This window comes from Onychostruthus taczanowskii, unplaced genomic scaffold (assembly GCF_017590055.1).
Source record: "Onychostruthus taczanowskii isolate IOZ18803 unplaced genomic scaffold, ASM1759005v1 scaffold24, whole genome shotgun sequence".
In the NCBI taxonomy this organism is placed as follows: domain Eukaryota; kingdom Metazoa; phylum Chordata; class Aves; order Passeriformes; family Passeridae; genus Onychostruthus; species Onychostruthus taczanowskii.
Genome location: NW_024499684.1, coordinates 6,466,171 through 6,491,692, shown reverse-complemented (window position 1 = coordinate 6,491,692; position 25,522 = coordinate 6,466,171). Strand labels below are relative to the sequence as shown.

At 45.0% G+C, this 25,522-nt stretch overlaps 1 protein-coding gene across 3 annotated transcripts in view; it reads right to left on the bottom strand.

Annotated features, from left to right (window-relative positions):
* Positions 1-25,522, bottom strand: part of LOC121336541 (calcium-activated potassium channel subunit beta-2) — a 142,042-nt gene that overhangs the window by 93,315 nt on the left and 23,205 nt on the right. The window contains exon 1 of one of the 3 annotated variants that reach the window (XM_041405829.1): positions 3,059-3,184. The exons of the other annotated variants lie outside the window; for them this stretch is intronic. The gene's annotated coding sequence lies outside the window, so the exon portion shown is untranslated. Of the gene's footprint in view, positions 1-3,058; positions 3,185-25,522 lie in introns of those variants that run through there. 3 annotated transcript variants of the gene reach the window in all.

Sequence of the window (25,522 nt, the reverse complement as noted above, 5' to 3'; positions counted from 1 at the left end):
TGGCTGCACATTTTCCACTGGCACTGTGGCCTTGCTCTGGAGAGTTGGGGAGACCATGGGGACATGGCGAGTGCTGTGAGAGAATGGCCCTGTAGTGCACGATGGATGATGCCAACTATTCATTTTAACAGAACTGCAGGAATCCAAACACTTTTCATGAATATTCATATGAAATTGAAAGCTGTTTAACCTGGCTCTCACATCTGTCTGGTGGGAGCACTTCAGTGCTTATGTGTTGCTGGTATGAATACTTGCAAGACATGAATTTTAAACCTGACTGAGTGTGATGGAAATCCAGTATGAAACAGAACACTTGGTTGTGAAATTTGCAATTCGTTTTCTGCCAGTTAGCTGCACAAGTCAGCTAATCAAGGAACACCACAGGACTGAACCAAGCAACACAGTATGAATTTGCAAACATTTGCCATTCCCAAAAGATCTGTAAGCCAAGAAGTTATTTGCTGAAGAAAGCCCTAAACAGTATCAAATAAATAAATTATAAAATTGCACCTCCACAGGCAATTTGTAACAGAAAGGGCAAGTGAGATTCATGGCAAAAAGTACCCATTGAGCTTCTGAAGAAAGCAGGGAAATCCTTCCTCAGCACGGTGAATCAATCTGATGTGGTTTGCTTCACTATCTGCTGCCCACCGATGGAATGATGGCAGACTTGGAGTCACTTCTGGCAGGCTCTCAGATGAATGGCTATTTGGTCCTGGCAGAAGTTTTTCTAAGGAGCCAGTTGGTCTGGGCTAGTTTTGAGAGCAGATTTAGTTTTGGATCACGGGATTTGCCTTGTGTCATATTTTACAGTTGAAAATGCCTGAAACATTGACCTCCTTCTGCTACACAAGGGGGCTTTGCATTTTGCCCTGTCTGGAGCCCTGTGTTCAGCCTCATTCCCTGAGCACCACTGTCTGTATTTCCACTACATCACTACCACCTTAGCCTTGTTGCACTTCTTTTCCCAGAGATGCTGAGGGATTTGCCCAAGTCTCCCAGAGAATTCTGGGCACAGGTTGAACACAGTCTCCCACCACCTCATGGATTTACCCCTTCTGACCCTTCTCTCAGAGAGGCACTGCAGTAAAAAACAAAGTAAAATTGTCTAAGCTTCTGAACAAAAGTGAGATGGAGAGGAAAAAACATATACTTGATTTCCACACTCATTGCTCATTTCTGGCACAGATTTCATATCTCTGGGTAATAACTCTTTGATCCATACTGCAAACTGCTACAAAAATTTCTTTGGAAGAAAGTTTTCACTGTTATCTTTATGTACTCAGTAGAGTACATAACATGGGTTGAAATTATTTCCCCCCAAATTTGCAATGCAAAGTAATGCAGTTAACTGAAAAGTTCTTGCTTGGATCAAATGGGGAATATTTATGTTTCTTAAAAGGAATTCTTACCAATTTCTGATCCAGTATTGCTTCTTTTTGGCACAATCAGTATTCACTTAGACTGAAAGCACTTTTGTTGTTAAATTGTCATTGGTTTTGTTTTAAAAAGAATTATATCCCGACCTATTTACAATGTAATATAACACACTGATCTTCTCCTTAAAGAGAACATTAGTTAGGATGAGTAAATTCAAATTACTTGGTAAGTCCCTGCTATATCGGAATTCTTTTTCTGATGAAGATTTAATGAAAACAATCAGTCTAACAGAATTCTTGAAGCTGTGAGTTTTTGGCAACAGTATTGTAAAGTATCCTGAGTGACATCCACATTAAAGTAGATTTAAAATGGTATCATAACCTTAATTTGAAAATTTAGCACAGCAAGTGACTCCATACCTCTTGCTGCAAGATATGACTCTCAGCTTCTTTACGTGCATTTTTAATGGGTCCTGTGAGAAGCATTTCCAGAAGCAGAACATTTTATTGTTACTAAATACCACTCACTCTGAAGTCCCTCTGTTGTTTGGAAATGAAACTTTAATGAACAAGTTGAAACAATTCATCAACCCAGGGAACATCACACTCAGATCAAACACACCGAATGATAAGGGCTCTGCATATGCATGGAAAAATGATTTTCATTCATTATGTCCCTGCTGTTCACCCTGGTGAGGGTCACACACACAAAACCACGAACTCACAGCCAGCCCTGCCCAGGACCCCGTGCAGACCCCACTGCCCTGTCTGACCACACAGACCCGACTCTGATGTTTGGACATTTCCTTGCCTAGTGATGACAAACTGGCACATGATAAAAAAAGTACATGAAGCTTTTAACTTTGTCTATCACCTCTTGGACTTCTGGCTGGGAAGAAACAAGCTTTTTTCCAGGAGAAGCTTTCCTGTTATCCTACTGAGTGTTCATTCTCCCCCTCAGCCCTCGCTCTCAGCCCTTTCAGCATCCAGCTAAACGCTGTGTACATCCTTCCCCACTGGTTTCTCAGGGGGAGGAGGGTGTCAGGGGGCTGGCAGTGTCACGGGAGGAAATCGTGCCTTTTTCTCTCTGAAACTACATTTCTCGTCCAGCAAAACAATGCCAACAGTGCAGAGAAAGCTTTGATTATGCAAAATGGATGGACACATCACGCCTTCTTTTGCAATAGGTTATAACCTAAGGAGTCCCTCACCCGGAAAATTCCTCCCACCACCTTCCCCCGCGAATGTTTTCCCCCTTTCAAATGACATCGGTGGCACTCCACACACATTTTACACATTAATAGCGTGTTTCTCTCATCTTACAGGCTCCATAGCTTTCCTCTTCCCCTTTCGTTTTAGGGCAGCTTCCCCCTCTCCCTTCTCCCACCTCAGAAACAGCCGAGCTGGCTGGGTAGAAAAGGAATAAAGTGTTTTCTTGCATGACCTCTGTGTATTTTACTCCGCGGGAAGAACAACGTGGAACGCACACTCAGCAGGCAGCGAGGCTTGAGCCACTTTGTCCTGGAGGCATTTCGGCCATAAAACACAGGACTATCCACGGCATTTCCACGCCCGGCTCTCCCCCCACGGCGGCGACCCCTCCCCAGCGCTGCCGCCGCACCTGGCCGAGCCGGGCACCGAGCAGCAGCAGCTCCCTTTGTCTGCCACGCAAATCCTACCTCCGAGAGCTGTCACATCTTCCTCCGAGGCGAAGCCTAATTATTGACAGACAGAGATCCAGCGGAATCCTCCGAACTGCCACCGGTTGTGAAGCGCTGTCATCGTTCCCTCCCGGTGCCGAAACCTTTTTGGACCATTAATGTCACAACCCCTGCTAACTCATCGCTTAGCACTCGCTGCTCAAAATGTCTGAGATAGTTTGGAAGGATAATAGGAATGACAGGCACACTAGACAGCCATGCTTGAAATTAGTTTTCTCCAGCTGACTTAAGGCTGTTTCGTAGTGCTTTTAGGCATGCACTCCGTAGGGTTTATTAACCTAGGCTAGACATGCCATTCCTGCCTTTATTCAGGGCTGTAATAGGATGGCTGCTAGGAACGCAGCGATAGGTCTAACTCCATTCATCCCTCCGTAGTTCTGAAACCTCCCTGGGAGAGGAAACAGCTTCAGTCATCCTTAAACTTACTGAGGCTACTGTTTCTTCAGAGCAGGCTTTCACACATTGTTTTGAAAGTAAAGAGAAAATCCCTCCCGGGAATGGAAGGTGCCGTGGCTCTCCCGGCTGATGCGAGCAGCGAGCGGAGCCGGCAGCATCCGCCCCCGCCGCAAGCTGAGGCTGGCGCAGGACTTAGTGGAAGTAGTGATTGGAAGCTGAAAGTTCTTAAAACTCTGCGAGGCAGCTGTGGCATTAAGAGAAAGAGGGGGATGAAGGGACCGTGCTGTGCTTTGTGCGCACAGAGACACAGATGTAAACTGCGCTTCTCAAATGGCAAAATACTGTTTGTAGATGGCGGGGACTCACAATCTGAACCTCTAAGTAAGCAGCACCTGGGATGATGGTGGGCAGAACAAATGAGACCAAAACACAGCATTTGAAGAGAGCTGGTGAGAGATGCTACAGGACACTGCTGTTTTCAGTAAAGCTGTGCTAATCACCAAACCACAGCTCAGAGATATTTGTGCCCTGAGGAGATCTTGAAACCTCTTTCTTTTTGGTGGTCAGTTAATGACCAGCCCAGGTCAAGATGCAGAAAGGCTTGTTAACATCTGCTGCCACAGGTGTTGCTGATCCCCAGTGGACAAAATAAGAGCCACCAGCACAGAGGTGTCTCTGCCAGCAGCAATGGCACACATGGACTTGGCTGGAGAGGCACCCTGGAGCCAAGGCAGGCTGGGGCTGAGCAAGTGAGGAGTTGGTTCTTTTGCTGCTTGTTCCACTCCTGCCTGGTTTTTTAATATCACTGGTTCACAGCCCTTTGCTCTAAATGAAAAATGGGAATGAGCTATCTCAGAAATGAATGGTGTTGGAAGAGATTAAGGAGGAAAGCAGATCACAGTGAAACCCCAGCTATGGCTGCCTCAGACCCTGGGAAGAAAAGGGTTAGGATAGCACTAATGGAAGATTTGCTTTACCAAACAGCAAATCAGTGTTTGTGCATAGCATGGGCCACGGGTCTCTCCTCCTCCTGCACTGGCCTTCACTGAAATAATGAGTGACAGCAAGCTTGCTGCTGGAGCAAGCCAGCCATAGGTGGGTACATCTGGAGGGACCACAAGCATGATGTTTGCTTCTGAATCAGTGCTGCTCCCACCAAAGCTGCCTTTGCTCTCTGTGCTTCCCCATGCCTGCACTTGCTGCTGCTCTTGGACATCCTCCCTTTCCCTCTTTACCCACTGCTTCTTACACAGTCAGTGGGTTGGAGGGGAGTGCTCCAGCTTTGAATTTTGTAGGCAGGAATCTCAAGGAGGGCAACTACATGCTGATGGATAGCAGGGCTGACTGAATAATACTTGCTTTCTGAATAATTTAAAGAATTTTTTTTTTGTGTCACCTATCTTGCATCTTTCATGTGCCCTTCATTCACCTTAAGGCAGAAAAAGAAATGAAAAGTTCTCATTGTTGCAAGAATATTTCTGTTTCAGTAAGGGTCTCACTGTGCTTTGATTTATAAGTGGGATGACACAGCAGTTCAAGAGACATAAGATTCTGGTTGGACATACCCAGGTCTAGGAGTCCTGATTTTGCTGATGATCTTGTGAAGGATTTCAGTGCTGAACTGGACACAAGAATGTTCAGTGCCAGGTTAAAGCAGGTGGTGGTTGCCACCCATGTTCACAGTTCCCCAGCTGTGTATGCTGAGTATGAGAAGATTCATAAAAAGCTCTTCCAGTTCCCCCTCCTTCATGGACCTCTCTGCCAGGGTAATCCCAGAGGCCTCAGTCCTTCCCACTAAGTTAAAGTCACTCAGACTTGGGGGTCATGGGGTGACAGCTGCCTGTGAGAGTTGTGTGACTGGATGGAGAGGAGAGGTTCTTACCTTGGGTGGTAATTGAAGGGGAGAATAAACTGTTCAAGATGTGCAGCATAGGCAGGGAATGACCAGAAAGATCTTCTGGGGCTGATCTGTTAACATGGACAGTCTTAGGGAGAGATTCCATGATGCTCCCCCTTTCCTCAGGCTTTTTCTAATCACTGAGCAGCAACAGCAGCTGCCACCAGTGATGGGACTGCTGTACTCCCTATCCTTACCATGGCTCTTCTGCTGTTGTGTTTTTCTGGCACTCCAATCTGCTCCTTGCTGGAGAGAAGATACAGGGAGCAGTGGAGTGGGGATCTGATCAGGCATGCCAGTTCCCTGTCTTCCTGCCCTGTATGAATGTTGTAAAGTGGGACTGTCCAGGGAAGCAGAGGGCCCACATGTGCTTTCAATCTGCCTTCCATCAGGAAAATCCTATTCTGTAGGAGAGGAAATTGCTGCTCAGCTGTACAGCAGTGCAAAAGAGTGCAAGAGTTTAGAATGCCTTTGTCAGTTTCTGACCAGTACTTAGGAAATGGCCAAGGAGGATGAAGGACAGGAGGAATTTAGGAAGTTTGCAGTTTGCATGCTGAAATTATGCAAATATTATAATGAACAGAGCAACTAATGCATCATTTCATTATGAGTCACCCTCATTATAACAGGAATTTTATAGATATGTAACTAGAAAGTGTAACTATCAGTTACAAATACACATTTCTACTTGCAAAAGAATGGACGTGATACCATTAAAGCTTCAGGTTGCACAAACAACAACCTTTTCTCCTCCTGTGGTCACAAATTCTCTAGGAACAGTATGAGTATATTTTGAAGTTGCATACCTATCAGACAGCATTCCTTCTACCCACTTGCTGAGTCTTTTTGAAACAGCAGCAGGCAGCCTCACTAATCCATAGATACTTGGTGTGAGTTGTGTATTAAAGGAATTGCAGGAATGATCTGCTGATGGCTCTTCCACGCTGGGTGCCTCTGCAGAGTGTCAGTGTTCAGTGCAGCATTAGCCTGGCAGGGGTGCAGGTGTGGTGTGCACGACAGGTAACAGGCTGTGTTCAGGATGTGTAATCACAGTGTCACTGAAATTAGTCTAGCAGGAAAAAGGATCCTCCAGAAAGGGCTGAATTCTGTCATGCACATCTAGATACTCTTGGGTGTTGTGAGCCTGAACTCAGACCTGAGTTTTTTGCAGAGGGCAGCTATTCCCAAAAAAGGATGAGTCCAGTGTGGAGGAAGATAAATTCCTAACAATTATCTTGGGAACAATCATTAATCTCACCTCCATCATTTAAATGAAAAAAATATCAAGAAACCTTGTTGATGTCACTCCCCAGATTTACAGCTCTACCTGTCTTCCCTTCTTTTCCCTGTGGCAGAACAGGCAGCACCTGTGTGAATGCAGCCCCGTGTTTGACCAGAGTCTTGCAGTCTCATGCTGAGAACCACAGGACACCCAAGTGTTCATTTAACTGAGTTACATCACAGTCACTGGCTAATCACTTCCACATGCTGCTTGATTGTCCCCCTTTATATCCAGCTCTGCCTTTTTCTTGCACAGCTCTTTTTGAACCACTTGCCTAAGAGAAAATAACTACATCTGGAGTGTGGTTAAATGACCCAGAAGCTGCTGTTTTGCAGACTGACAGTGTTTGATGCAAATAGATGGCTTCTTGCTGTGAAAATCTCCTTGGCTGACAATCCATCGGGTACTTTCAACGATAGTTGTCTGAATTAAAACACAGGCTCCTCTTTGTATATTCACACTATCATTCTTACAGAACTGCTGGTATTAAATTCTTCCTGTGCAGTTTCAGTGCAGGCCTCTCTGCTCCCCATTTGTGCACCAGCTGCTGGTGCACATCTCTCCCTCTCTTTGCCTTCAGCTTTTGCCATCTGCCACCATTAAGTTGCCCAGGTGTCAGAAATTTTGCTCTTCTCTGGCAAACATTACTCTGCCTCCTTCTTCACTAATTCAACCGTCATTTGTATGGAGGCTGATAGATCAGGATCAAACATCTGCTGCATTTCAAACTTCACAGGGGCACATGGGGAGCAGAGCACGTATAGTTGCTGGCAAGAATAAAGGCTGGTTAACCCTTCCTGCCCTAACTTTCCACTCCACTTTGAGAGCTTACAGTTTTCCTGTACTTCTAGATGTGCCAATTATTTAATACTTGCCAGTTGGGATGTTACCTAGAGCAAATATGTCCTAAAGCAGAGCTAATTTTCAGAAACATCAAAGCTTTCACATGCTGCAATAGCATCTAGTCATGAAGTATTGAGGAGCAGCAGAGTTGGAACATGTCTGAGAGAGTTATCAGCAAAGACACCAGAATAAACCTTTTTTCCTCTTTAGACTGCTTCTGCTGGTACAAACAGGGGCCACACCACTGACTTTGTCATGCTTTCCACAGAGGTACAGGTCAGGCATCCTTTGTGATTGCCTGCAGGGGAAATCCAGGCTCACTGATCATCTTTCACAACAATGGGTGGTGTAACCTATCGAATTCTTTTGGTAGAGATGATGCAATTAAATGATTTCTAGTGTGCCCAATCCTCTTCAGCAAATCACTGAGGATTGACTGTAACAGCAACAACCCAGAATCCAACAAAACAGGCTGCTTACACAATGCTGCTTGCTGGGCCCAGGGAATGTTTCCTGCTTAAAGGCTGGTAAAATATGTATCTGAGGATGCACACCCAGCTGCTGGGGCCAGTCTCCAGAGTGATTGTTGAGTAATTCCAACAGGATTTCACACTTCAGCAATTTTACTCTGCTCAGCCTGGTTCTCAGTAGCAGTGCTTTCTCAGCCCGATATTGTGTGAGACTCTTGGGCAGGGATGGTTCCTGCTCTGAGCAGTTCTGCTGAGCAGCAATTGCTGCCTGCTGCTTTCCCATTTGTTAAGCAATGGATTAGTTCTCAGACATTTGCAGGCCACGTTGGCCTAAGCCCTGTGTGCAATTCTGGGGATTTACTCCTCTCCTGGAATGCCATGATCAGAGCTTGTTTCTCTCTTGTTCAATAATTTCCTGAAGCACTGCTCCAATCGACATTGCTGTGATTTCCCTGCTTTGTGGCAGATAAAGTATTGTTCCATTCACCTTTCACAGAAACACCAAATTGGCCACTTAGATGCTCTCTGATTTAACACACAGTGCCTGGCTGTTTCTCCAACTCTTGATTGCTTTTTCTGTCCACACTTTCCTATTCCTGTGTTAATATTACTTCTCCAGCAATTTTAGCAAAATATTGCTAGATAATTCCTTTGCCTTTCTTGCCACCCCCTGCAAATCATCTGCTATGCAGAACTCTCCTTTCTTCAGGATTCAAGTTTCTCCTTTAATCTGTTCTTCCTTTTATTCTTCACTCAGCTGCCTCTGCCTTGCTTTGGTGGAATAGTCACTTGTCTGATGAAGATCATGCTTCTATTTCTGTGCTCTACCTTTCGAAAGGTCCTTTGCATCAGTGAGATGCCTCTTTGGGTTTCTTTGATGATTTGGTGCTGTATAGTGAGTTCTGCACTCCAGGAGTGGAAGATCAAGTGGGAAAGATCCAGTAGTGGAGGGAGTGTGCAGAGGGGGAGGGAAGGGGGTTTTGCCATGCCCCAGTGAGGGAGTTTTCAGTGAAGCAATAACAGAAGCAGACAGGTAAAAGACCAGGCCAGGAGCAGGACTGTGGAGAGGCTGTTTTGTAACACTGTGCCTCAGTTTACCCACCTGTAAACTAAGAATAATCCTCTGCCTTTATAAATTCCTTTGTGAGCCTGTGAACTGGGACAGGATGACTGAACTTCAGTGTTGCTCAGTTTATATTGTGGCTGTCTTGCTGATGAACTTTAAATTCAGAAGAGAAAGGGCCTAAAACTGCCCGAGAAGCCTCCACGTTGTACAGGATGTTTGGTGCTGTGATCACACACAGCCCTCATGAAGGCACAATGCCTGATGCCCTCTGGCTCCTCTGTCTGACAACACCACAGACTCTCTTGGGAGATGCTTGTTTGTAGGGTGAAGGAGGGGTTTGGTGGCAGCTTCACAGCAGCCAGGGGGCAGGAGGGACATTGCCTGGGCTGGATTCAAAGCCCAGCCTGTTTGGAGAAAATGCCTGCTGGTAGGGACAGCAGAAACCTCCCACAAGATGCCACTTTTTAATTTTCCTGATCTATATTCTGCAGCAGGTGCTTAGAGTGGCACATAAATCCACCAGCACAGGATTTATGGTCGTGAACACCAAATATTCACCAAAGCTTAAAATCTCTTCTCATTTTTCCTGCAGAGTGACCAGAGGGGTTTGATTATACTTACTGAAGCAGAGTTGTTTGGGATTTATACCTCTGAGGACAACATTTGGTCCTAAACATACGTCTCCACATACATATAGGTTTTGTACAAAGTTATTTCTTCCCCATAAAGAAAATCTTATGGTGCCTGCATAAAGGTGCCACCTCTTCCCCATCACCACAGCAGCTGAGGACACAGGATGTGCTTATGAATAAATTAGTTGGGGAAAAATGATATTTGGAAACGAAGCAGAGGCTTTCCAAGAGGAAATAGGCAAAATGATAAATCTTTGCTTTCAAAACAAGCTACAGGGATACTCCTCTGGCATAAACACACATTTTTTCATTGATAAAACTAATTTCTTTTTTCCATCCTCTCTAATGAATTTTTCAGTTCTGCATATGCAAAAATATCAATGCATCATCAAAAGCTGAAGTGGACTCCAGAGGAATTTAGCCAGTCAGTTATCTCTGGTTTTAATTACCTAATGGTATTTGTTTACATCTGCTTGAAATGATTTTTTACTCATTATGGATATTGAACTAATCTTTCATTATTTCTCAACTTCTGTGAGTTTTTAAAACAACAACAACAAAAAAAGGAACAAATTGTCCACAGATACACCTGTAATCTTTTCTCTCCTCTGAGAAGTTTTAAGAAGATTATTTAAGTTTTTGTGTCTGTACTTGCTCTATTTTCAGAGTCTTAGAAGTAACCTTGACTCGAAATTTGGCCTCTGAGAGAGGCACAGAAGATGCATTGCAAGATGTGGAGTTCATCCCTACTGGGATGAGGAGCCGTATCCTCACTGCATGAGAATTTCTTCAACAATACCCAAACCCCTCTTGCAGCAGCTCCCAGCTGGAGCCTCACGCCTCAGAAACCAGTGATGTTTTAATGGTGGGAACAGAAGAGACCTGAAAAAGCAGTCCCAGGAAGCCTGCACTTCTAATTAATGTCCCAGCTGCACTGTGACCAGGACGTTGCAGGATCAGGCTCTGGGATGCATTTGCTGCATCCCAGAGGATAAAGGCACTCTGATGTGCCTCACACACACACAGGCACACCCAGCATCTCTAACCCTTGGCTCACTCCTCTAATCCCCTCTCCTCCCACCCACAACCACTGCAGGAAGGATGCTTTTCTTCACTTGATTTCCCTGCCCAGATTTCAAATGCCTCTTGGTGCAGTAAAGGAGTAAAAAACCCTAGTCCCTGGAAAAGCAATATCCTTTGGGGGAGGCATGATGGATCTGGTCGTGCAGGAACAAACATCCCCAGGGTCTCGTTTATCTCACACACCATGTCTATTTACCTGGATTTTTTCCCCTCAGAGTTGCTATTATTTTTGCACAGATGACTAAAACAGCTCCCCCCCCCATCTTGCCTCGATGCTCACTGGCTCTTGCTTGCTCTTCTGGTAGTCCCAGCTGGATCTTTAACCCCTGCCAGGCTGGTGGGCTTGAGCAGGGCTCACCCCCAGCAGCCAGCTCCAGTGTAATCCCTCAGGAAAGCCAAGGCCACTCCTTGGAGAGCCTGCCTGGCTCTCCAGACAGACTGTGCTATTTGCAGAGTAGAAGTGAATAACAGATCCTCAGATGTCTCCCCAAATCTGACTTGGGTGAGCCCCCCAAACCAGCAAAGAACCTCTGTCCTGCCTGGTCTGAGATAGAACCTCTGCTCTGATCAGGTTTAGTGGGATGTGAAGGGTTGGGAAGCCCATGTGAGCAGAGGTCTCTGGAGCTGTGGAGACTGTGGCAGGCTCCTGTCAATTGTGAAAGATGCTCCCTGGTCTGGAGGCCTGGCTCCCTCTGTCCTTGCAGGCAGGGAAGGCCCTGGAGTGTGGAGCACCCTGTGATGGGGATTTGTTTTCCCAGGCTTCCCTCCTGAGCCTGGCACAGCCTTTCCCAGCAAAGATAGCACTGGAACTTCCCCAGACTGTGGGGTATGAGAGGCTCAGTGCCCTACACCAGTGACAGGCTCCTGCCTTCACAGAGCCTGCAGGATTTGAAATATCTGTGTGAGACTGTTCCAAACAGGAGCCACTGGCCTGGCCGAGCAGGATCCTTGCGGGCAGTAGTGTGGGTGTGTGGACAACATTTGTGCCACATTTGTGCTATCATCACTGCTGCCCTCTTTTCTCTGTTAGAAAACTCAGGGCAGAACCAAAACAGGGGCTGCCTTCATATTTGAGGTCAGAGACACTTCAGTGTTTGTCAAGACAGGATTTCAAGAGAGAAGGAATCCAAATTACACCTATCAAAGGGGTAAAGTGGTGACATGATTAATCTCTCAGCTCCACCTGTGTAAACACAGAGCAGCTCCAGGGCACTGGAGGGAGAGGCTCCCACCCGTGCCAGTGTCAGGCAGAATTTGGCACAGCTGAATGCAGGATAGCATGAAGGAGCATTGACGTGGAGCCAAGCAGGAGCCCAGTGGTACTGGATTGATTGCAAGTGATGTCTGTCCCACACACCCCAGTGAGGAATACACGTCTGGGTGCAAAAGCAGATGTGCTTTTTCTGTCCTCTCTTGCAGGGAAAACAACTGTGTGTGTTAATTGCTTTGGCCAGCTCAGTCATTTCAGGGTTCTTTTCCAGGGACTGCTCTATTGTGTCAAGAGCAGTGCAGCCACTGAACAAAAAGACATTGTGTGCCTGATGTTATTTATGTGCTTCATTTCAGTAACTCTCAATACTTTAGTTATTAGAATATTCCTTGGAAGATCTGACATGAAAAAATTGCCTGCCATTAATTTTTAGTATAGCTATTTCTAATGACATAGAGGATCAAGATTCTACGTTAATGTACTTGGTATGATACATATGTTATATTCTCTACTGTATAAGTAGTACTGTCTGTTCTAACTCCTATTTCCAGATATACAAATGCATTTTGTTTTGAAAAACTTCAATCCTGATATTGGATTTTTCCCCAGAGATCTTTTATCCATTAAATAATAACAGTCAATAATATTTGAGTATGATGGGAAAACCATCTAAATGTATGAGCCCTGTTACTGTCAAGCAATATATCTTTACAAAGGAAGTCTTAAATTTACCTGAAACTCTTCTGATTTCAGTGCTTTGACAAGAATATAAATGAGAAGGAAATTTCCTCCTTTGCTGGCATCCAATTTCTGAGTTTGATTATTTACAACAAAAGTTTTTCCTTGCACAATCAGATTTGCTAAAATTTCCTTATTAGGTTAATAAAACTGTTTTGTGAAACAGAAAATTAAATGGGGGATTTTTTTTCCACTAAGTTCAAATTTGTCTGAACTTTCAACTGGGCTCTGATATCCTATTAGAGCCTGTCTTTGATAATAATCACGTTTGAATTTCATTACTTTCCTTTCTAATTTCAGTCAGTGGCCATTTTACTTTTTTCTAATGGCAGTACGAGGTAAATTACCCATGCAAGGCTGTTTAAGACGGTCCTAGAACAGCTCAAGTGAAATGTCCTCATTCTTCTTAATTTTCATTAACTCGCCATCTTTATTGTGTGTGTGTTGTCCAAACAGTTAGCCAAAATACCTCACTGCAGACCTGCACAGTCTGGCTTGGAGAGCTCTCAGCAGCTGCTGGAGCAGTCCCAGTGGATACTGAAACTGAGGAGGAGGGAATGCAGAGCCCTGGCCCAGGGCTGTGCTGAGGAAAGGAGCAGTAGAGGAGCAAGCAAAGAATGATAGACTCTTTCTCAGACACGAGGACATGAAAAAGGATCATAAAGATGTAATATGACCTGCAAAACTCATGGCATTTCTGGCTCTGAAACCCCTCCAGCTCATTGCCTTTGACCCTCCTCTGCCTCTCTTCACATAAACTGCAGGTCTGTGGTGTGGGTTGGTGATCTCTTTAGGGCTTCCTCACAGAGCAGAGCTACGAAGAGCTGGCACTGCAATGACATCTGATCATCCTGAGGGGGGGGACATCATGAAAATCAGCTTTCAGGGAGAAAAATAAAAAAGCTGCCCTGGCTGAGGCAAGAACACGGAGGTCCTCTGCGGGTAAGATGAAGAGAGGAGGGGAAACAGGGAGACAAAATATGTTAATGTGTTAAAATTTTGTTAATATAAGTTGGTAATATAAATTTACACATAGGAGCCCACCAGGTCCCCAAACCCAGGTCCTTTTTCATGGGTGATCAAAGGATATAGAAAAGCTTAAAAATTAGATCTCCGGGCAGGAGGCTGTGAACATCTAATAGCCCATTATCTGCACCATCCAGAAGCCTTTGGATCAAACCCAAACAAAACACATGTAATAGTCACAATTTTATTTTCATTTTTAATCACCAGCTTCTGTGCACTTTCAAATTCTCTGGCCTCTTTTAAAGAAGAGATTTTTCTCACTGCCATAGGAAAAGATTCAGCATTTTGTTTCTTGTGAAAATCCAGGTCTTACGTTATTTTTCTGGTGCTCGGTCTGCTTGACTTCTAAACTCATGAGTCTGTACTTTGACACTGTAAAAGCATGATTTCTAACCTCTTTTGAATTAAATAATGTAAAAAATCCCAAACATTTTTAGAAAGAAGGTAGAAAGGCCAGTAATAGGGGTTAGGTGCTGTTCTGCTGTGGCTTTGCTAGAGCCAATTTGTATGGAATCTGGCTCCAGATGGGGCACTGTTCCTGTCACCCTTTTGTCACCCCTTTGTGTAGTCCTCACTTAGTATATTTTTTAAAGGAAAAATATGATCTCTGTGACTAAAGGCTGGTTTGTCTGACCTCAAAGTTATACAAAGCTTCAGGAGTTAAAAGGACTTATTTTTGAAGGAAAGAATGGAGCAAAGCTTTACCAAAGCAATGTTGTGTCAGATGCATTTGATGATTTTATTTGATAGGATAATTGATTTTCCTAACAAAGCAGTGCAGTAGATCTAATCTCTCTGGACTTCTACAGTTTATTTGACATGGTGACAAGATTAGTCAAACTGCAGAAAACAGAGATTAGTGGAATTGTGCAGGAAATGTTTGGACAACTACAGAGTATATTTTGGCAAAGTTTGGGGTGTAGTGGTGAACCTGGTGTCCTTTTAGGGTTGGTGGGGGAGATTGGTTGCATTTATAATTCTAATTTTCCTGGCACAAAAGGAGATGCTTCAAAATTTTTGGCTGAGGTGAAATTCGGGTGGATAAGCACAATAGGGGAAGTTCAGAAAACTATTCCAAAAAAGGGATAGACTTAAAGGCTGCAGCAGGAGAGATGGAAGAGTGAAGAAGGATGTGATCATGTGAAGGGCAAGGCTGGGCACTGAGAGAATCCTGACAAGCACTATTCCTGTGAAATGGGGCTTATCCTTTCAAAATGATAAAGAAAAAAGCGAAGTCAGATGTTCTGGCATGCCCCAAGAGACTTTGTGAGTCTATGATGATGCATCAGACATCCAGTGTGAACACCCCTGCTCCAGGGCTTGATGAGACCTTACCTGGAGCACCAGGCAGTCAGTCCTGGCAAGGAAACTCAGAAAAGGTCTATTAAAACAAGAAACAGCTGCAGAGAAGTGCAGCAAATGCAGCCTTTCCTTTCTATGGCTTTGAGAGATTTCTGCTGTCTACAAATGCAGCTGGGAGGAGTGCTAACACTGGAGGGTGGGAAGAGCTATTTCTACTCAAGAACAGCACTGACACAAGAACAAATAGGTCGAAGGCTGGAAATTTTGGGAAGATCAGAAGAATGAGGCATTAAATTAGTCCTCTTGACAAAGAGGTGTAGGTAAATAAAGTAAACTGTAAACCAGGCAAAACCAGTTTTATGATAACAGCTTCACTGCTGGATGAAGGGGATCTTATGGAATGATGGCCTGTGACTGCAGGCAATTGGGCTCAGTGATGCAGAACCTTCTCCCAGCCCTCTGTTTTTCTGCTCCTGTCAGGAGATCTCTGGTTTTGCAGTGATTCCATGAAATCCTGTGCCTTGCAAGGCAGTGTCTGAGGAGGGCACAGGGAAGAGACTTTGCACCAGCAGGAGCACAGACAGTATGTACTGAAGGCCAGCTCTGGGAGACCATGCATGAATTTCCCTGGTGTGCACGTTTGTGGGTGTCAGCATCTTTATGGCCTCTGGATGAAGGAAGCAGCTTTCCCTGAGCTCGGCACTCCAGCCAGGCAGGACAGAGCTTGGCAGGCACAGCAGAGCAGCTGCTCTCTTGTTCCCACCCCGCAGGAAAAATGGTCAGAATCCCTTGTAACTGGGGGAGTCATGACCTGTGACTGAAACTTTTATCTAAATCCTGAAAATAGAACTGGTCTGATCCTCAGCTCCCAGGAAACAGCAGCAGCAGGAGGAGGAGCAGGCAGACATCAGCTCAGCTTGGGCAGTCCTTCTCCCTGTTCCCTGCTCAGCCCCTCAGCAGGTGACCCCAGCTCTTGCTGCTTTGCTCAGGAGCAGCACTGAACCCAGCCACGTCCCAGGCAGGGCTGTGGCATCCCCAGGTGCAGGGAGGATTGCTGCAGGCAGGGCTGCTGCTCTGCTGCAGTGCTGCTCACAGCCAGTGCTCGCAGGACTCAGGCACAGGCTCCTGCAGAGCCAGCAGCTCCTTTTACCCCAGCCCTGCAGGGTTGTGCTAGCCCGGGTCTGGCCTCCTCTGATCACACCCAGGCACAGGGAGGGATGTGAGGGCCAGGTCAGGGCTGTGCTGGTGCATCACAGGTCATGAGGCTGCCCTGCTATTTTAGCTAGGCTTGCTCATTTCTGTTGGAAAATGCCATAGCTCCGTGCCATGGTGATGTTTGTGAGCAGAATGACACCATTCTCATGGGGAAATATTTTCCTTCTACTGGCACAAGGTAGATGTCTCTTTAGCTCATGTAAAGCATGGCTAAGATGTCATGTTGCCCATGAAAATACCTCTTGGCACATTTTCAGAGGAGTGATGGAAGCAGCAACGTTGCCAGTCAAGGAATTGTTCTTGTCTGAGCAAACATTTCCTCAGTTTCCCCTTTCTGAGGGAAGAGGAGGGGCAGGCACTGATCCCTTCTCTGTGCTGAGCAGCAGTAGGGCCCAAGGGAATGGCTGGAGCTGTGTCAGGGGGGGTTCAGGTTGAGCATGAGGAAAACATTTTTCACCCAGAGCGTAGTCAGGCACTGAACAGACTCCCAAGCAAAGTGCTCACAGCCCCAAGGCTTCCAGACCTCCAAGAGCCTTTGGACAAGGCTCTCAGGCACAGGGTGTGGTTCTTGGGGGGTCCTGTGCAGAGCCAGGAGTTGGACTTAATGATCCTTGTGGGTCCCCTCCAACTTAAGACATTCTGTGATTTGGTTTTAAAACTCTTCCTGCAAGAGACCCTGCTTTCTGAGCATGAAGGTACTTGCAAAGCCCATAAATTTACTATGATATTCAAGTCAGGAAGCAAAAGGGACTCTGTTCCTGCAAATATTTTTTTTCATAAAAGCCATAAAGAGCAAGTGCACTGTGACCAGGTAGTATTGTCTGAAATGGAAACAAGTGTTAGTGTCCAGATCCTATATGAATTTGAGAAGTCCTGGCTCTTCAGGAGAGAAGAGTAAACATTTTCTTCTGGGATGGTTCTTAATGTCACAGCGTTAAAAATGCTGCCCAAAGGTAAAGAGTTTGGACCACACCTCCCTTCCTCTGGTGCTATGTGACACATAACAGAGTTTCTCCAGCAGAGAAATCTTCCCTGTAGTACTTTGTAGCTGGCACTGATATATCCACAGCTTCTACTTTTTAAATTTTTTTTTCCCAGAGGAACTGAAAAGACTGTGTCAAATAAAAAGCACAAATCTTGTCTTTGACAAAAATAGCAGAGAGAAGAATTAAAAAGACCCAGAGGACAGAAAATTAGTGTTTAAAAGAAGGAAAAAAAATAGATACAGGCCCATTTTTCAGCTTGACTGAGTTGGGTTTTGGCTCCCATCTTCACGTATTCACTGTATGAAAGGCAGCATTTCTTAGAGTCAGAGGTTCACTGCTGAGTCTGCTACCACCATAAAGGATGCAGACACTTTGGGGCAGCCCCTCACCCCCAGGAAGGAAGGAAGGTTGGTTATGGAAGGAAGTGACTTGCCCTCCCGAAACTACCTGAGATTTTCTTCCAATGAGAAAGTTCTCTAGAGAAACACTCTTCAGAAAGTGCCCATTAAAGAAATTGCTGTAAGGCTTGTGAATACCATTTGGAGTTACTCTGATGAAGGATTCATTGCCTTCTTTTTTCAGTGACATTCTGGTACATTCCCCCAGCTTTTCTCCCAAGGAGAATGCAGCTGCAGAGACAGACTGGCAGCCAACCATGGTCTGTTACTGCTGGACGTGCTGTTGGATTCTTGGGCATTTCCTTGTGTTTGAGTTTGCTTCTTTGTAAAGGAAGTATTTTTCCTGATTGTGAAGATTTGTGAAACCTGATGGTGTCCGTGGAATGCTCTGCATTCCCTGACTCCACTGGAGAGGATGGAGTGCTGCTACTCAAACCCAAGGTCATGCTGACCTTGATTGCTGCACATGACTAAGCCACCAAGCCACCCTTTTTTTTCCCTTACTGCTAAAATAAATGCACTGAGAACAGTTCACTCACTCCTGCCATTTCTGCAGATCCCCTTTTACTTTCTTCAAGTCAAATGGTCAAACTGTAAAAGGTTTCTGTGCATCCAGTGGGTGCCTCAGAGTGAGAGGACACCAGCAAAAGTATCACCACAGCAGACAGAACTGCCTGAACTCAGCTGTTACAGAAGACTTTTCCCCATCACCTCATCTGAGCACTAAACAGCTGAGAAGTAATTATGCCTAATGTTCCCTGATCTCTTCCCTCTCTGCACATGGCAGGATATTCTGTTTCTGAAACACTTGCCTCATGTCCACGGCATTTGGCCTGTGGCAGGGAGGTTGAGTCCAGCCCCAGAATGTCTAAAACATTTTCTTCTAATAGACGGCTCACCGTAAGCTGGAAATGCGTCACACACCAGCCAGTTATTTCCACATCATAAACTCCTAATGCTTCTTTAGACTGATGGGCTTTTGTATTTGCTAAGACCTGGAAATGTGCCAAATATTCCTCCATGCGTGACGCTTCTTTTATTTCAGTCACTGCTGAGTTAATCGTTGGGTATTTCTGGTGCTTGAAAGCCCCTCCATTTGCTCCTGGCTATAGCTTAAAGCTGCTCCACAGCTCACAGCACTCTGCCCAGCAGGGACAGAAAACATTTGTGCTGAGATGTGACCTCCCACCTGGCCGTGGGGTTTGCATTGCAGGCATTCCCAAGGACTTCAGGGAATTCTTGAAGGGGCTGGGACCTGAGCTGTCCTCACATCCAGGTTTCTGCTCAAGGAACTCCTTAGATATTTTCTTCAAGCTCTGCATGCCACCAATCATATTCCCCCACTTCTCAGCTTTTTTTCCTCTTCCAAGAACCTTGCCCACTAAAATCCCAGTAGATCTGGAAGTTCAGCTTATCAGTGTTTGCTGGAAGGAGAGCTATTTGGGAGGGCAGTGAGAATAAATGCAGATTTTCAGTGATGGCTTGACTTCTGTGCTCAGATCTCTGGTGATCCCGTTGGGATGCAATTGTCTACTCATCCCAAGAAAGAAAAGGCAATTCTGTTCCATTAATCACTCTGCTAGCTGGCTTTTAATGGTCTTATCAACACGCTTTCTTGTCTGCAGGCTTCCCATCTTTGAAGTGCTCTGCCTGCTCACCTCTCCCTTTAATTTGTTCCTTTTATGGAAAGACTCTGGTAACTGCAGAATTTCCTCTTTTCCCCACAGACTCCAAGTCTGATGTGCTTTCCAGATTCTTCAGCTGCTCAACACTAGTTAAGACTGTGCCAACTCGTCAGATAACTTGTTTATTTCCACCCCCCACCCCCAGAGGTGATGTTTGTAAAAAGCTTCAGGCATAAAAATTGCATCGGTCCTGAAGCTTGGCAGACACACCTCAGGACAGCAGCAAATACCTTTGCCAGGTTAAAAACAGTGATAATACTGCTGACATTTTTTTCAGTACTGAGAGTGAAAAACTAATAGTTTGTATGATGGAGGAGTGGATGAGCTCATTTAACTGAAGCAGGTTTGATTTAGCACGAGGATTTTGCAAAGGATGCAGCCTCAATACAGCCTTTTGCAGTGCTTTAAATCCCTCCTCGTTCTTCTTTTGAGGTTGATGTAGTTATGCTTACACAAGGAGGACAGTGTATTCTGCAACTTGCAGAATGCACCCAGGAACCAGGAGTTAATTACACCCACGGACCTAATTGTATATGCACATGCATGCAAATGCACACAGGCGGTGCATGCATGGCTTGTTTTCTCTTTGTCCTTACCAAAGGCTCTGACCTTGTACCAGCTCTTCTCCTGCAGCTACAGAGCTGCTCCTTCCAGAGCTCTGCTCCCCACTAACAAAAGCTTTAGCTCCTCACCAAGCACCTGTGAGCCAGCTCAGGGATCCTGGCTTCCCTGGCTGACAGCAGATCTCACCACATGCAGGGAATCCCTCAAATGTCAGCTCCCACAGGGGCTCCTTTGAAAGGACTGCAGAAATAGTGATGCTTTTCACCTCTGCCACACTTCTCATCACAGGGGAGCAAAGCATTTCCTCAGCACTGGGGCCTGACTACAGAGGGGCATGCTGGCATACTCTACCCTAAAAGCACAAAAAAATTCTTGGCTTGAGTGCAAACCTCAACACAAATGCCCACTATGTTTGTGGCCACTTAGCACTGAGAGTAGAGATCTGGAGGCAGCAGGATGTCATCCATGTAGGGGAGGAAGGAAGAAAGGGCAAGGCAGTCAGAGCATTGAAATCCTGCCTTTACTGCATGCAGGCTACGTGAATTAACCATATTCAGCCCAAAGTATTTTCAAATCACTGCAAACTGCCATAAATAATAGTAAACATAAACGTCTACAAGATCACCTCTGCATTACCAGCATACCCCCCTGATCTAGAATCTTACACAGAGGTGGACAGAATCTCACACTTCAACACAGATAAAATGTCTAAACATTTTGTGATGCCTAGAAAATAGTTTAAACAATGCAGTAAGTTTGTTCTGAGTCATAATGGACAACAATTAATGACAAGGTCATGGTTCCTGCCCAAATCCATAAAAGCACAAAACAAAAGCCTTCCTGGTATAAACACAGAATCATACCATATTTCTTAATTCCACCCCAAAACCCTTCAAATCCCCAGTCCCACTGGAGAGCTTTATATTTATCAAAAATCCAATAGATGAAACAATAAGGCATGGCAGAACCCAGCCTGTCCAAATTAAAGCCTCTGAGAGTCTCTGTAAATCCATCACAGAGCATAAAAACCATTAATTTCACATGGTTTCACATCCTCCTGACAACTTAGTATCCAAATGCATTATTAGTGGCCATTTCTTTGCAGTTGGTAGCTAAAAGGGAATTGGGAGGGAAAGGGCTTGTGCTTCCTAGCACAGACCAGGGCATCCCCAGGAGCTGGATGTGGCCACAGGTTGCTGTTTCCTCTTGGTCAAGTTCCTTAACCTTTTTATGCCCCATCTCCCTCTCTGTCCTGGATAACAGCTGCTGATTTACTTCGCAAGACTTTTGTGAAGCTCCATTTTTCAGTGCCTGTGATGTATTATTTATTGTCAAAGACATAAACAATCACATCCTGAGGTTGCTGAGCATATCACCTGCATTTTGATTTCTGCCAAACCTGTCTTCCACTCAGACAAACCCTTTCTCCTACACTAGCACAGCAGTATTTTGTTACATTTTAATGTAATTTAAACAAGTCAATATGCATGTTTGGGGCCATGAAGTCAGTTCTCAATTACTGGCTTTCTGGATCAGGGGATGCTCAAGGGAAAGCCACTGGACTTGTGATGCACTGGTGACAAAAATTTACTGTTTGTTTTGAGGACTCTTTGCAAGATGTTTAAAATTGGTGGTCCTGTCAGCATCTTCAGCAAGGTGTTACTCTTGTCTGAAGGACAGATTTTAGGGTGAGGAAATGCCCTGCACAGAGGCTGAAAGAGCAGCAGAATGAACATATGTGGGTAAAAGCTGAACAGAACCCAGATAAAGCACTCCTATCTCTGTTAAAGTTACATGGGGTAAATGTATTTGAGAAAAGGCACATAAAAATAAGTTCATTTTCTATAAATCTTGGTGGAAATATTGACTTGGTTTTCATATTTTTTCTTCTGGGGATTCTGGTCTATCAGGCTTCCTTGTTCCTGTAACAAAATGTGATGACAAACTAGGCAGTGGCTAGATTTAACATCCTGACTGACCTTATCTAACTGACCTTGCACCAAAACAGCACAGTGTGCTGCCAAATTTTCCAATTCTCTTCAGTATCTGAAGTCTCAGGAGGTCCATTTCCTTAATAATTCTGCATCTGCTGACCTTATCTCACTGCCCAAAAGCAAAAGTCCCAGTCAGGCAGTGGGGGCCTGCTCAGGAATTTCAGCCTGCTCAGAAATGGGTGAGCTCTGGGTGCAAAGCTTCTGTATTTCTCTGGAAATACAGAAGAACTCAGCTTGTGGGTGGTGGGGCTGTTGTAAATCATAGCAAACAACAAAGTCTGTGTCACTAAAGTACCTTTAGCTTCCAAATGCAACCAAGAGCAAGTGTTCAACTAAAATCCTGCCAAACTCTGGAAGACTGAACATCGTTTGGGTGATACAAAGTGTTGCAATTTTAAAGATGCATGGCTTCAGTTTGGGGAGAACTCTTCTCAACACTTAAAAATAAAACAGAGAAAGTTAGAAACGTATCTTGTGACTCCCCAGAACTTTTATATTGTTTCACTAGTTATGCAAGCCAAAAATGGGTTTAACACAAAATAGCATTGACTTTTCAATCATTAATGGCACAATCAACTAAAATACATAATCTGTTGCAGTGTTTGTAAACACGTGCAATTAAAGTGGAATAAGATTCAATTATAATGGATTATGTGTGCATAATAATGCAGATCATGCAATTCTTATTAGTTGGGCTGTACCCTGAGCTCGGTTCAGGAGGAAATTATATTGAAATGCTCTCTAATGAAGAGGAAATTTTAATGGGAAGACAAGGTTGAAAAAATATTACTCAAAGCAAGAGGAATGAAAGCATCCGGAGGCAGAATACAAATGACAGTAATACAAAGTCATTTGACTCCATCTCCGGCTTTATGTGAAGATTAGGAATTCACACTTGACAGCTGCTGGGAACCAGGCAGGCACAGTTCACCCCACTGGTTCCCACTGTTCCCAGAGCAGGTCTGTGCTCCCTCTCCAGATAAGCTCCCTACAAGCTTTGCTCATTTTAGAAGTTTCACCTGGTGCAAGAGACAGAAGAATTCAGCTCTGTGTTTTAAAAGAGTGTCTCCTTTTAGGCTGCTACTTTTTGGTGGGGGCAAACAATCCTCCCAAAGATGGCTTCATTTAATTAATTTCCACTTTTTTCCTCTGATCTATCAGCTTCTATCCAAGGTTGATATGCAGCCATCCAACCTTTCTCTTTGCTCAACCATTCATGGAAGGTGGCTTACTTCACGAGTTGGTTTAATTAACTATCATTAGGAGTGGGGGAGGGCCAAACTACACTTTCTAATGTGCATAAAATTACTCCTGAAGAGAGTGTAGGTGATACAGAGCACATAAGAGCTGATCTCAGCTAAAACACGCAGCCCTTGTCTCACTCTGGAAACAGATAGCTCACGTGCCGCTTTACAAAGCCAGTTACAGAGGGCTCACGTGTATAACAATGCAAACTGTGCTGCACTGATTAGTACAAGGCTTTGGCTTGACTTAATCAATATTTGAGAGGTGAAAGCAGTACCACGTATGTAGGAAAAGAAAACAGATGAGAAAGCCAAGCTGCTGTGCTGCATCAGCCACTCAGTCCTGGGGAGGCTGAAATCCTGCAGAAGGCTCTGTGTTGGCATGGACAAGGCACAAAGGATATCTGCTGCTGGCACAGAGCATAAAGGTGCACTGCTGTAGGGTGATGACAAGTGGCTGTAAGTGTGGGAGATTAAACTGGAAATTTTACACAGAGAAGAAAACCTCTAGGTGTGTCTGGTCCCATGGTACCACCAAGCATTAAATCTCTCAGATAATCAAGGGGAAAATTACCCAGAGACCAGAATCCAAATTCTCCATCCTGAACAAATGCTCACTGGAGGAAGTTTGAAATACATGAAAGAAATGATACTGTCACCTCAGCTCACAGTGCACAGTGGTTTCATACATATTCATACATTCATTGCTCACCCCCAGAGGGGGATTTGTGCCCATCCCAGGGAGAGCAGGGGGCAGCACACTGATCTCCTCGCTCTCTGGGGGACAGGGTGATCACCCTGCACTGCACATCTTCATCTTCTGGCTTTTTCTTCACTTTAACTTCTAGTGCTGCAGCACATGAGAGTTTCCTTGTCAGGAATTCTTTCTGGATTTTTAATCTGTTTCCCTTTCTCATTTCTAATTATCATACTTCCTTTTACCCCCCACCACTTAATTTTCCCTGTCTTTGGCATTTGTACCTTTCAGCACTGGATTGTAACATCTCTCTGTAGCCATTTTTCTCTGAGTGTATTACAGATTCAGTTCTTCCAGTACTGATTTAGTTCCTTTAATCTTCCTTTATAAATGAATCTCTCTATCCCCTTGATAATTTTTGTTACTCTTCTCTGAACTTACCACAATTTTTCAATATCTCCTTGCTAATGAGCTTCCCAGAACTGAACAGAATGTTCCAGGTGTGGAAAGAGCAGAAGAGCACAAAGGTGATCTGAACCTGTCCTGCCCCAAACTGCACTGCCCTTTTGCTGCCATAGCTCATTTCTAGCTTGGTTCTAACTTGTGTCCACAAGTTTGAAGAGAGTAGATGGAATTCACCTACTGCTCTGTTTCAGATGTGTAGCAGGCAAATTCCTGTCCTGTTCCTGTCCTGTCCCTGTCCTGCTCCCTGTCCTGTTCTCTGTCCTGTTCCTGTCCTGCTCCCTGTCCTGTTCCTGTCCTGTTCCTGCCCCAGGGAGAGCTGTGTGCTGGCATTTCTGCCTCAGCACCACCTGCAGAGCATCCTGCTCCCTGTCCTGTTCCCTGTCCTTCTCCCCGACCTTTTCCCTATCCTCCTCCCTGTCCTGCTCTCTGTCCTGCTCCCTGTCCTGTTCCTTATCCTGCTCCCTGTCTTTTCCCTATCCTGTTCCCTGTCCCACTCCTTATCCTGTTCCCTATCCTGTTCCCTGTCCTTTTCCCTGTCCTGTTCCCTGTCCTGCTCCCTATCCTGTTCCTGTCCTGTTCCTGTCCTTTTCCCTGTCCTGTTCCCTGTCCTGCTCCCTGTCCTTTTCCCTGTCCTGTTCCTGCCCTGTTCCCTCTCCTGTCCCTGTCCTATTCCTGTCCTGCTCCCTGTCCTGTTCCTGCCCTGTTCCTGTCCTGTTCCCTGTCCTTTTCCCTGTCCTGTTCCCTGTCCTGCTGAGCTGCTGGCAGCAGTGGCCATTGCCACGAGGGACTGCAGCTACTCAGGGGCCCCTGAAAGGAACATTTGATGGCCCTAATTGTGCCACCTGCCTTTGTATTCCTCACCCTCACCACCTTCCAGAGCAATGATGATGGATTTAGAAAGGGTATTAGGTAGATATTCATAAAATAGTGTTTGGGATAATTTATTTCTCATTTTAAGTGTCTATATAGCCTTTCCTTTAGTCTAATTCTTAGTCTTCTGGTGGCTAATTAGGAGGAATAATCACATGCAGCATGGCATTTTCACCACTTCCCCCAATATCATAGGCTGATCTGTTTCAGCTGATTTAGGTACCAGCTCATTTTCCTTGAAGTATTTTCTCATCTGCTACTAAGAAAAGGTGTTTTATTGGCTTTTTCTCATTTCTGAATTGTCCACATTTCTTTTATCTGTCTCATTAAAGATAGGTTTCAGTCATCATTATTTTCAG